The sequence below is a fragment of the Lagenorhynchus albirostris genome, chromosome 4, assembly GCF_949774975.1.
Source record: "Lagenorhynchus albirostris chromosome 4, mLagAlb1.1, whole genome shotgun sequence".
Classification (NCBI taxonomy): Eukaryota; Metazoa; Chordata; class Mammalia; order Artiodactyla; family Delphinidae; genus Lagenorhynchus; species Lagenorhynchus albirostris.
In genome coordinates, this window is record NC_083098.1 from 50,932,106 (window position 1) to 50,946,119 (window position 14,014).

The 14,014-nt window shown below is 37.6% G+C and overlaps 1 protein-coding gene across 3 annotated transcripts in view; it reads right to left on the reverse strand.

Moving 5' to 3' along the window:
* DCK (deoxycytidine kinase) overlaps window positions 1-14,014 on the reverse strand; it is a 120,496-nt gene that overhangs the window by 45,501 nt on the left and 60,981 nt on the right. The window lies entirely within an intron of this gene.

Genomic DNA, 14,014 nt, shown 5'->3' on the forward strand with positions numbered 1-14,014 from the left:
CAAGATGGATTGAACACTTGAATTTGGAGGTAGAAAGATGAGTTAGGAGGCCAGAGCAAAAATCTAAAAATGAGGTGATATGAATGAAAATTAGTAGTGTGGAAATGAGAATAACAAACAAGACACAAGACAAACTGACCTGATAAATGAAGAATAAACAGAATTTACAATGCACTCACTCACCAGACAGGTTTTGAAGGTGTGGGTGGGTTTAGGACATTTGATTACCTGGTATATTTCCTGTGATTACATCCAGTAGCAAATTACCAGACTATGTCCTCTGGGAAAGCAGAGTGTTAAAGTGCCACAACCACGCAAAATAAACATACTAGAGAAATTAAAACAGTACACATAAATATATGGGATTCAGCTGTCTAATTAAAATCCTAGTGAGCCAACAATGGCCTAAAACTGTAAGAATTCAGTGACTGCCAGAAGAAAGCAGCAAATCAGACACTCAAAGTGGAAACAGATTTGTCTCAATTGACACTTCCTATCAAAAATTAGCAAATTTTAAAACACCAGTTAAAACCAGCTCAGCCAGAAATATCCAAAGGCTATATCAAATTTTAGATCTTTAGAGTGATTTGATTCAGAAGATCCTCAAACAGTGAACTAGACCTTTTTCCTTATTGATAGACTGGAGCATTGAATAAGACAGGACAGAATGAGCAAAAATACCAACTCACACTAGTTCAAAACGTCTATATTATTACATCTTTTTTTTTTTGCATTTAGTTATTTTATTTTTGTTAAATATTTTTCAAATGAGTAAATACTCAGGGTTAAATATTAAATGAAAGTATAGCTGATTCACTTTGTTATACAGCAGAAACTAACACACCATTGTAAAGCAATTATACTCCAATAAAGATGTAAAAAAAAAAAAAACTTCTAATAAAAGCTTTGTCCTGCCCTACAACCACTTAGCCTCCCAATCCTTCTTCCTATAATCATATTTAAATAATTCAGTAATTATATAAAAATCTTTAGAAAACTTGCTATTTTTTCATTTAACATTTTTAGTCATGACATTTTTGCTTTATGCTATGAGAAATGAAGATTTATCTGTTTGTTCCACTGCCAACCTAGTTTTCCGCAATTCACCCAACAGCACTATATCTGGTCGTGTGTTGGAATCTTCTTGTACCAGATTGCAAGAGCCCATTGTTTTAGGAATATTGCAAGCCAACTGTTAAACCATTATTAAAAATTAAATTACACAGGGCTTCCCGGGTGGCACAGTGGTTAGAAATCTGCCCGCCAATGAGGGGGACACAGCATCGAGCCCTGGTCCGGGAAGATCACACACGCCGCGGAGCAACTGGGCCCTCATGCCACAACTATTGAGCTCACAGGCCACAACTACTGAAGCCCGCACTCCTAGAGCCTGTGCTCCGCAACAAGAGAAGCCACTGCAGTGAGAAGCCCACACACCGCAAGAAGAGTAGCCCCCGCTCGCCGCAACTAGAGAAGGCCCGTGTGCAGCAACGAGGTCCCAGTGCAGCCAAAAATAAATAAAATAAATTTATTAAAAGAAATTAAATTACACAAACTTATAGTTAAATTAATTACATTAACAACAAAGGCAATGAATACTCAAAACTTACACTTCCTAATTATGTTACTACCTTTTACTATTATCTATGTTACTGAGGTTATTTACATTTATTGTATCTGTATGGTAGAAATACTATATAATGGCATGCTACTACACATGTCTTCCCAACTCTGTGTTTAGTGAGGTCACAGTACTTGCTTGACATTGATCATAGTGGAAGTAGTTCACCACATAAATCAGCAAATGCCACAACTCCAGGTTTGATTTATTGACTTGATGATTGTCTATACTTGTTTAGAGACAAGAAAATAATGGAGAAAAATTTTAATAATTTAGATAAAATGGGGACTTCCCTGGAGGTCCAGTGGTTAAGACTTCGCCTTCCGATGCAAGGGGTGTGGGTTCGATCCCTGGTTGGGGAGCTAAGAACCCATAGGCCTTGTGGCCAAAAACCCAAAACTTAAAACAGAAGCAATATTGTAACAAATTCAATAAAGACTTTAAAAAACAAAGGTCCACATCAAAAAATAAATAAATAACATAATAATTTAGATAAAATGTAAACGTGTGTTATGTTTGTATCCATTGCATCATGAATAGATAAAAAATGAGGGAATATTTTTCCATTATTCAAAAAATATTATACATTTCAGCAAAGCGGTTGCTTATGTCACTCTTAAATGAGTGAAGTTCTGACATCTTTATTGTGTCACTTCTTTCTTTTTTTTTTTTTTTGCGGTACACGGGCCTCTCACTGTTGTGGCCTCTCCCGTTGCAGAGCACAGGCTCTGGACACGCAGGCTCAACGGCCATGACTCATGGGCCCAACCGCTCCGCAGCATGTGGGATCTTCCCGGACCGGGGCACCAACCCGAACCCGTGTCCCCTGCATCGGCAGGCGGACTCTCAACCACTGCGCCACCAGGGAAGCCCTTCTTTCTTATTTTTTAAGGGAAAAGAAAATTCAACTTACATTCATATCAAAAGAATGTTCCTTTTTCAATTGCAACCATAGGTCCACAATGGTTCAAGAATTCAGCAGAAATCAACAAAACATGTGAGAATCAATTGCTTTACGGAATTTACAAAATACAGTTTTATATATTTCATTATTAAGTGTATATTGTGGGCTATGTATCCTTTATATAAGTAAAATTTATAATAAATGTATGTATATAAATATGTCCATTTTTGAGAGCTATTTGTTAAACATTCACTAGCATATTATTGGTTACATAACGATTTTTATTAAGTTAATAAACAATATTTGCATAATGTCATAATATAAATATTCACTGAAGAGCTAAATATGTTTTCTTTCTAGGATAAATGTTTTTCCTGAAGTTTCTGTCTTTCTTTTTTCCTTGCAGAATTTTTATTATAGTAATTCTCCACTTTTATTTCTGAAAGCTCTATCATATTAGGAATACTATGGAGTCTTTTACAGGTATGGGGAGAAATAACTCCCTGCTAGAGCCCTCTGGCATTTCACTGCAATTTAATTATTTTCTAGGCCTATGGGACAGGAGTTATCCTGGGACATTATTGACTCTTTTCCCCTAGCATATTGCAATGTAACATTTAACAATGTAACAATGTTCCTTGACATGGATCTTTTGCATGTATTTTATAAGGCATTCAATGTGCCCTTTAGATCCAGAAACCTGCTTACTTCAGCTCTCATATTACATATTTGATAAATTCCTCTCTCATATTACATATTTGATAAATTTCCTCTGTTATCTTTTCCTAGACCACCGGTTACTTTATTGCTCCTTTAAGTCTCTTCTCCCTTATTTTCCATATCTTTGACTTTTTGTTATACCATCTGAGAGATTCTCTTCTGTTGATATTTTTTCAACCATTATATTTTTGCTTTTCAAAATGCTTTTATTGTTCTCTTTTATCTTTTTATTTTACCCTTTTCTTGTTTTATGAAAGTAGTATCTTTCTTATCTCTATAAGGTATTCATTTTTTTTCTCTTTTGAGGTTCTCTGCACTACTGCTGTTTTCTCTGGCTTTATGTTATTTATTTGTTTACCTCTGTCTCTTCTGTCACACAGTAAAGTTTCTACAATTCTTTGCTGTTCCATGGTTGCCATTCATACTGACATGAGGCACAAACACATCAAAAAATGGTTGGGAGTTCTGTGCATGTTAACAGTGTTTTAATCAATGGATTTCACTTTGTGGTAGGTATGTCCAAGGAGATGTCTAAGGGAATCATCTGGGGGAAATTTCAAGGCCAGCATGTGGAAGTCTATGACAGTTGAATTTCTTCAGAAATTAAACTTCCTATGGGGCAAAGTGCAACTGCTGTCAGTGTTACGCTATCAATCTCTTTTAGGCCCTACATCTCACTTCCACCGTCCTCTTTATCTGTCATCTCTAAATCTAAAGGCTCTGTGAAGTTCTGTGGAGGCGAAACAAATTTCTATGAATCTATGTCCTCTTTTGAAAACACTCAGTGGTAAAATTCCACCTCTTAGCTATACTGGTTATTTCTACTCCATCTACATTTATTTATTTGTTTGTTTGTTTATGGCTGCGTTGGGTCTTCATTGCTGCGCACGGTCTTTCTCTAGTTGCAGCGAGCAGGGGCTGCTCTTCGTTGAGATGCACAGGCTTCTCATTGCAGTGGCTTCTCTTGTGCGCAGCACCGGCTCTAGGAGTGCAGGCTTCAGTAGTTGCAGCACGTGGGCTCAGTAGTTGTGGCTTTCAGGCTCTAGAGCACAGGCTCAGTAGTTGTGGCACACGGGCTTAGTTGCTCCGCGGCATGTGGGATCTTCCCGGACCAGGGCTCCAACCCATGTCCCCTGCATTGGCAGGCAGATTCTTAACCACTGCTTCACCAGGGAAGTCTCTCCATCTACTTTCTGATTCCAGAATTACATTGAAATCTTCCTGGTTTCCAATAATGGCAGAAAATGTTTTCAGGCCACCCTCCCACTGAAAATGACTAAAATTGCCAGTTCAAATATTTGTTCAATCTTCTTTAGAGAAGCAAAGAAATCACAAGTTATTATGCAATTTTCAGGCCAAAATTGAAAGGAATGCAGAGACTAGAGAGATAAGCCAGCACAGAAGCAGAATTGTCCTGATGGCATTGACAACCAAAGGGGATAAAATCAAGGTCCAGGGCCCACACACTGTGGAGATTCTAGTAAAAGAAGCTCTTCTCTGTAAACTAGGGCTCCAAAGGACTACAACTTCAGAAAATAGTAAAGCGTTATCAGCTGGGTGGGTCAAGGAACCCTGAGCCAGTATTTGCTGCTGCCTGACAGAAACAATGCAAAACTTCTCTGGAGGCGGCAAACAGGATAAGTAAAAAGAAATTCAAATCGACACACGTCATAGTGAAAGAGCAGAACCTCAAAGATAATAATAAACTTAAAAATCATAAAAGAATCCAGGGATAAGAAGGAGATTAAAATGAGCAATAGGCTGACAGTTAACTTCTCAACAGCAACATTGGAAGCCAGAAGATAGTGGAGTAGTATCTTTAATGTGCTAAAGGCAAATATTTGCCAACTGGAATTCTACAACTAGTAATTGTTCAAGAATAAAGGCATAATAAGGATATTTTCAGAACAGCAAAAACAGAGACACTTCGCCACAGATAGATCTTCAACAAAGGAAATTCTAAAGGGTGCATTTGGGCACAAGGAAAATACTCTTAGAATGCTAAAGACAAAAGAAATGAAGAGCAAAGTAAAGTGGTAAGTATGTAGATAAATCTAAATAAACATTCTCTATATAGTATAATAATAGTAATATCCTTGTGTTAATCAATTCATGACAACAGTACCATGTAAGACAGAAGCAAGGTATGTGAGGTGAAGGTGTGTCCTAAGGACCTTGTATTGTCCAAGAAAAGGATAAAGGTTTTGGTTAACTTTAGACTACGATGAATTAAATATTCATGTTGTAATTTCTAGGAAAACCACAAAAGGAATAGAAATAGAGCATAGGATTTCCAGATGCAATTAAGGTAGAAATCAATAACAAAAGATAACTAGAAAATATGTTTAAAAGTTAAGAAATAAACCTCCGAATTTTGCACTGGTCAAAGAAGAAGTCATACTGAAAACGAAATTATTTCAAACTACAATATAGTGCTACATCAGACCCCTTTCATCTTGGAAGGGCTAGCCGTTCACCCACAGAAGGGTAGATCGCTAAGTCAGACTAATTTTGTGGGCATTCTCCCGCTAGAGGATGGCCTCTATCCCATTCTCTTTGACATTGCAGGTATAAAGAGTTTTTATTGTTTACTTTCATTTTAGAGAAGTCTCTAGAGGAAAAGGAGATGAACACATGTTTCAATCGGCCACTTGTAGCCTAAATTCCATTATGTCATTTAAGCAGCTATAAGAAATAACACAATATGATGTACTATTTCTTCCATTTTTCCTCTCTTTAAGCTTTCAAAATTTTGCCATTTAAACAAACAAACAGTCCCTATCTACATTTTTATTTTCAAGTACAGGACAGATTCATTCACCAGATATCTATATTTCTGAGAATTTTCACTATTTTGAAAGACTTTCTAAGGATAAAATTCCACTTATTTTCATTAAAGGAATATATTTATACTTAAAACATTTTTATAAGCATCCTTAATGCACTTTCAAAAAATTCTTCTTCACATTAACTCAGGTAATAAAACCAGCTTCCTTGCAATGAAAACCAGCTGGTGTCCACCTCCTGATTTTTTTTTTTCTCTTTTATCCAGTTGAAGTGAAGGAATATTTATGGTGGGTTAGAGAAAAGATGCACAGAAAATGGTCACAAAATCCTATGTACATACAGAATGGGTGTATGTCTTGACCCATTCTGTGTTAAAGGTAGGAAATTTTGAGCCAAGTATATTATCTGCAACAGAAAATCAGCTTAACGATAATAACAAAAGCAGACAAAAACAATCTCCAACTGGATGTAGTCTCAAACATGTTGACAAACTATAGAAACTAAAGACTACATTTTGCTTTCCTGGATATGTATGAGTTAATCTGTATACCAAATAAAGGCCTATTTTGGTCTATTAACAGAGTGTGGGTTAAATACTTTTCAAATGGAAAATTATTATCCACATGAGAAAATAATATTTCATTCATATCTTTAAAAGTATTTCAGAGAAAAATTTAATTTCCAGAAGCAGACAACCTGCTAAATAATAATTTATAGGAGTTTGCTCACCTTACATAACAGCACTCTATTTTCAGCAAGTACACACTTCACTGAATTTTCATTCGTTTGAAAAAAAATCTGTATTAATAAAACAATTTGTGGTAATAAAATACAACTGTTAAGAGAAAGCAGGCCATACTCCAAACCTCCCCACTTTGAAAAAATATAGATTAGAATCAGACTAATTGTATATAGTGAAGAAACATGAGGTCAAATTCTGCATCAACATATTTCAAGCTAGCAGTATGTCTTGCTGTTCTTATCGCTACCTCTATCCTAGACACTAATTTCAGTCTTTTTATATTTTGGTTCGTTTTTTTTTTTAAATTAAACACATGGATTCAGTCTACTAATAAAGTATGCCTATTAACTACTTTGTTTTTAGAAAGATATTCTCCATAAAAAGAAAAGGAAAAAACTTTTAAAAGACCTCTAAAAGTTAATAGGACATATACTTTTAATTATACACTAAAATGTTTAACAGGTTTAATTTTTCAGGAGTGGTACCATGTCTCTTTAGATGCCAATCCAACAATTTGTCTTTGTACAAAGGGTGCCTGCCTATCCACCACTAGCCCAGTGAATCTCACTCCATCAATTAGGAGACATTGTTACTTTATTGCAGTCATCTGTAGAATCTAGTGGTTCTCCATTAATGTACTAGGTCCCTGAAATTAAAGATGGAAAGGGAACAGAGTCCAGTTGAAAGTGTAAAGGGAGGACTTCCCTGGTGGCACAGGGGTTAAGAATCTGTCTGCCAATGCAGGGGACACGGGTTCGAGCCCTGGACTGGGAAGCTCCCACATGCTGCAGAGCAAGTAATAAGCGCGTGCACCACAACTACTAAGCCTGCGCTCTAGAGCCTGCGTGCCACAACTACTGAAGCCCGACAGCCTAAAGCCCGTGCTCCGCAATAAGAGAAGCCACCACAATGAAAAGCGTGCACACTGCAACGAAGAGCAGCCCCCACTCACTGCAACTAGAGAAAGGCGGCTCGCAGCAACGAAGACCCAATGCAGCCAAAAATAAATAAATTTATTAAAAAAGAAAGAAAGAAAGTGTAAAGGGAAGCTGGGCACAATCTAATTTAATTATCAAGGTTGGAATTATTCCAGGACTCCATCTGCCATAAGGAAAGCACCCTGGGATCTGTAATGACCACACGTGGTCAGGATTCCAGTTTTACAGCTCATCCAATTAATTGCAAGCACATCTTCTGCTATACCATTAGGTGACAGGACTGGGGAATCCACTCTGCTAATTAAGAACTTCGGGCCTTGTGTTAGTTTCCCAGAGGACTTTTCAGGGTCTCTGGGTATGCGTACATGGCCACATAAAGGTACACTTAATAAGAGATACTTCTATCATAGATCGTGAACAGGAGAGACTTCAGACAGTTCTTCTCCACCCTACTAGGATTGGATAATCTCTACAGCACAAGTCAGACTAGAAAATGCTGGACTCTTGGGCAGTTCCCAAGAGCCAACCCCTACTCATCTCTTTTTTATGGTCAAGGGTAGAATGTACAAATTGCCTTGCATAGTCCTACATGCCCTCTGGAGGAATTCACCCTCACTCTTTGCAGCAGGTCTCATTTCAAGACCTTAATATACTCTTAAGGAGGGTAAAAATCCTCATTTTCTCTTATTCTTACATTAAAATGTAACTTATCTTCCTCAATTTTCCTGTCTTTGAAGGAAGCATAATGTTACCTGCCATCTCAAAAAAGTGAAGTCTGAAGAATATTTTTCCCAAAGTGAAAAATAGGAAAACCTCTTCAAATAGCCTAGCTCAGTGGTTCCAGACATCATTCCATTGACCAATGGCATCTGAATCACTTTTGAAATTTGCTAAAAATAGAGATTCCCAGGTCCCAATACAGAGCTACTGAATCAGAATGACCAAGGATGGAAGCCAAGTATTTGAGTTTTCAACAAGCTGGTGAGATCAATCTGCTTGTTTGAAAACCACTGGGCTCTGACTTCCTTTGGAGGGAAAATAACAAAAGCCCATTCTGTGATTTTGAAAAGAAAACCTTCTTCATCCATCACACACAGTACACACAATATCTTTCTCCCTTTTCTGTGCTTATTTTCTTTCTTTCGTGCCCCTTGCATTGCTTCTATTTTAGATCCCATCATCTCAGTTATCAAGCTTAATTTCTTTCTTCTCAGGAAGCACTGTATAAAATTACTTTGGGATCTTATTAAAGTTGATGCTAATTAACCCAACCATATTTATTTTCACACTCAGATAATATGAGTAATCCATGAGAGACACTGAACTTTAGACACGAGGGAAGTTAAAATGCCTATGACGCAAATAGAGGCATTAGAAAAAGATTATTGGACAATTTAAAACTAACTGAATGCTACTTTTTCCTGTTACTGTAGCTGATGTTCCAACATAATCGTTTGGTTTTAATTCGTGGGAAAAGAGATGTTTGAAGACATTGCTGAAAACTGGTACCATGGCAGCCAGAGTGGAACAAAGACGGCAAAAACTTTCTAACGCAATCGAGATTTTATTCATCTGTAAAATGAGATGGTTTGTAGTGCAGGATCTCTTAACTCCCTTCTCACTCTAAACTGCCAGCAGTCCATGAATGTTCATAATCATTGAACAAAATCCTCAGCAACTTAGCAAGAACATGAACATGTAAAATTATCAGCGTCACCTGTTACTCTTAGACCTGGAAGAAAGAGGTGGCTTTAATAAAGGAATCCAAGAAATATTTCTAGGACAAATAGGGTGGCCTATTGCCCAGGTTTGCTCAGTACTGAGGGATTAACCAGGACATAGGATTTTAGTGCTAAAACCTGGACATTTGTAGCCAACCATGATGGTTGGTCAGCCTAAAACCAAAGGTTGAGTTCATGAGCTATAAATGAAAAATTTTACCTTGTATATGTAATTAAGCTTTTGACACACTGAGAGGTGAAGCTGGAGCTCCCCAGATTTTAGACAGGTGGCTGGGATATGATAAGCTACTTCGAATCTTCTGAGGTACCCCAACCATAATTAAAATAAAAATAGCATTTGAGCATAAAAGGACCTAAGGTATGATCTGAATAAAAAGCAACAGAGCACTTGAGAAGGAATGTAAACAATACCTTTATCAGAGAGGGATCTGGGGATTGTATTCTACATAGCAATGATTTATACATGGCACTTCAAACTGAAGAGGGCATCAGGAAGTGATTTATTTAAAAAGAATCTAGTGCCTCCCAAACGGTTACAAAAACCTACAAATAAAACGGCAACTGACTTCTCACAGGGGTAAACGCGGATATGCTTAGCAACTGAACCTATTTACCTGACTCCCCAGTGTGTATTTCTGACCCTCAGATATGCCTGCTCCATGGATTTAGGCAAGAACAAGGATCCATCCAGAGAACTTATAAAGAGATGGATTCATATCATTAAGGAATTATTTCATTTTGTGTTAGAGTTGATACAATAGACACTATGAGGTTAAAAATGTATGTCTGGGGAGAAAGGATCCTGGGAAGACCGTAGAATAGGAAGTGCCAGGAATCTGTCTTCCCACAGACAACAATCACACTAGCAGGATCTGTCTGATGTAACTATTTTGGGAACTCTGGAGTCTATTGAAGGCTTGCAACTTTCAGGGGAAGACTTGGACAGTAAATTGCAGTTGATTTCAGTCAGTTTCAGCTCTTACCACAGGAAATGAAAGACAAAAGAACTATAAGGTATAGAGAAAACAAATAACAGACTGACAGAAGTTCTTCCTTATTAGTAATTACTTTAAATGTAAATGGATTAAATTCTCCCATCAAAAGACAGAGATTGGCAGTAAGGAAAAAAATACCAACTATATGCTGTCTACAAAAGACTCACTTTATATTCAAAGACACTAACAGATGGAAAGTGAAAGGATGGGAAAAGATATTCCATGTAAATAGTAACCAAAGAGACCAGGATATTGCTATATTAATATCAGACAAAATAGAGTTTAAATCAAAATAGGTTTCTAATGGGTACAGAGTTTCAGTTTTGTAAGATGAAGAGAGTTCTGGAAATGGATGGTGGTGATGGTTGCACAACAATATGAAGGTACTTAATATCACTGACCTGTACACTTAAAAATGCTTAAGATGGTAAATTTTATGCTATGTGTATTTTACCAGAATAAAAAAACAATTTTAAGAAAAAAAATTGTTTGTATTTCTACAATCTCCTAATTCAGAAAAGGACTCAGCTTTTTAGGAGGTGGTAATCATGTTTGCAGAGACAATAAGATAACCTCCATTATGATTTATTAAAACATGGTAAAGAAAAGATATAATAGTAATAGCTTGTCCATATAACCAATGAACTAGCTTTTTTCAACCCATCTTTTGACTGACTTCTCGGCTACATTTAACACAGCTTATCACTTCCTCTTTTTATATGAACAAAATATCAAACTTCTAAATATAAAAGTTTCTAAATCTAACTGTGTAATAGTGTCCTGACAAGCCCTATTGGAGCCTGAGGCAAAAGGAGAATTCAGTAATTCTGACCTTGCCTTTATTTAAAAGTTTGATGTTTTAATCATCATGGACTTTTTGCATTAACTAGGTTTTTTTTCAAACACTGCATTAAAATATTATTTATCATAATTACTGGGGTTTTGGGCACCCCCCTTAAATTTTGTGTCCTGAGGTGAGTCCCAGCCCTGAAAGGACTCTTCCTGTCACTTCTGTGATATCACAGTTTGCTAGTTTTCCCCTCTCTTTCTGGCCTCTCCTTCTCAATCTTTTTTGCAGTTCTTCCTCTGTCCGTCATCTAAATGCCAATGTTCTTCAGGATTCTCATTAAGTCTTCTCTCCTTTCTCTATACATATAGTCTGGATTATCTCAGTTACTTCCATGTTCTACTGATTCTCAAACTGTTTCCCCTTTGCTTTACCCTCAGCCATACTAGCAGCCACACTATATGGATAATTTAACCCTAATCTAAGCCCAATCCTCTGCATTTTGGGTCAATTTCTGTTCCTGTGATGCATTTATGGAGACGTACTTCCCACTCCCAATGATGTACTTCCTCTTGCCATTAAATCTTTGTGCTCACCAAAAACCCTCTCCCCACCTCCCTCATGCCCGCTTCATACCCTAGGGTACAGGAAGGGAGAGAAAGAAACAGAAACCCTCCAGCCCTCCATTTTATCCTTTCCTCCACTTCAACCTCCAATTGCTCAGCTCTGCCAAAATATCTCTCAACTTCACAACTTCATACACACTGTCTTCTCTATTCTGGCATATTTCCTTACTTGCTAGCAAACTCTTACTTATCCTTCAGGTTTCAGCCCACATATCCCTTCCAGAGAGACCTTCTCTGCCCTCTAGATTAGATTAGGTTCCCCTGCTATGTGTGCCTATAGGGCTCTGTACCTTCTCTTTCATATTTCTTATGTTTTATTGTAACTACTTGTCCCATTTCCTGTCTCCCCCACTAGACCATAAACTCCATGAAGGCGGAAGCCATGTCCATCTTGTTCATTATTATACATCCAGCTTTAACACACTGCTCGGGATTTATCAGCCACTCGGTAAGTAATTATATAAGGAAAAGAGGGTAGTCAGAGAGAATCAAACACCATCTAAGCAGAACCAGTGCAATCAATGTGCAGTAGAGCAAATGAGCAAAAGGCAGCAGATGCAAAGATCACAAAATCCAGCCACTATTAGGAAGCAGCTAAGAAGGAGCTCCCAGTTTTTTCTAATCCTGTACACATCTTTTCTGCTAAATAGCCTGGACTCCTTGCCCTAGTACTATCTGTATAATAGGCACAGCACAATCCATTTGTTGGCTTGGCTGACCTGGGGCCTCTGAAATCTTGGCAGACATCTGCAGGGCCATCTGGCCTTTAGCATCCCTCCTGAAACTCATTTCTGCTCTTCTGTGATCAAATGCTCTGCCCATTGATCTCTTCCAGGATGTAGGGTTTTACTTGCTGTTTGCTGGCTATTGCATCTCACCAAAGAGTAGTACAGAATGGCTTCACACAGCAGTAGGGAAGAGATTCAAGCTGGCCAGGTCGCAAAAGCTCACTGTGAAGCTTAGAATCCCTTCTTAACAAAGTTAGGTTTATAATGTTCTTCCAAAAAGATTATGCTGCTCAAACAGGAAGCTCATATTATACAGTGTGTGACTAACACATATGGTTTCACTGGTCAACAATTTGAAAAAAGTTCAATTCCATAGACTAAAGAAAAACAAACCCTCAATTGCTTAACTTTTAGCCTGCTCATTGAAAACTGATGGGGTATATATAAAACAAAAGGCAATAGAGTCAAGCTAAGAAATGTAGAACTTGGCTCTGGGGGACTTCACTGAAGACTGCAGAAGAAAGAGACTTTTCTCATCCCAGGAGAATGAAGACTGTCACATGAGCTGGACATAAGCACAAAACATCCAGCTTCCTTTAATCCTCAAAAAAGTGCAAAGTAAATAAATAAATAACAAAAAACACAGAAGAGAGAACTTCATTAACTTCACTGTGTGTGGTTAATACTCCCTATTAGCATGTGAGGATTTGTCAGAAGACACTCAGAGCTTCCCTGACGATATATAAGGGCTAAGACTCACACAGCTAATAAACCTAACTAGCTAGCATCATCTATAAAAATACTGCAGCCTTAAATATTATAAAATGGTAGAGCTGAATGTGAATCTCATTGAAAGCAGTTTTTCTACATCATAATAAGCACGAGCCCTATTTATAATGTGATGCCAAAAACAGACAGACACTGCTTAATGTTTGGGAAAAGATCTTATATGTGCCACTCCACTGCAGAGGCTCTGCATAGTAAATATGAGTATATTTCCGATCCATTTTTCCTGGGGTCTTTTCCCTCTGAACATCAATATGTAAGCCACAGGAGCTTCGAAGCAGGCAGGAGGAGACATCCTGATAACACAAGACTTGATACTCTGACTGCTTCCCAAACTGCAAAGGATAAAACTCCCTTGCAGCAGAGTCCTGCATTTTATTACTATGTGCCCCACTCTTGGCTTTCCTTGCAATGCCATATCCTCATATTTTCCTCCCAATTAGAAATTCATAAGGGAAATCTGTGTACCAAAAGGTATAACCTGGGATACATGTTAGATCTTTTCCCCCGCAGAGGACAGAGTTACCAGCTCCTTGAGATTTTTTTTTTTTCAAGTCTAGCTGACATTTTGGTGCCAACAACAATTGCTGGTTAAATCAGCTAATCAGCCAAGATGAGGTCTTTTGTTCTCCTGCTTT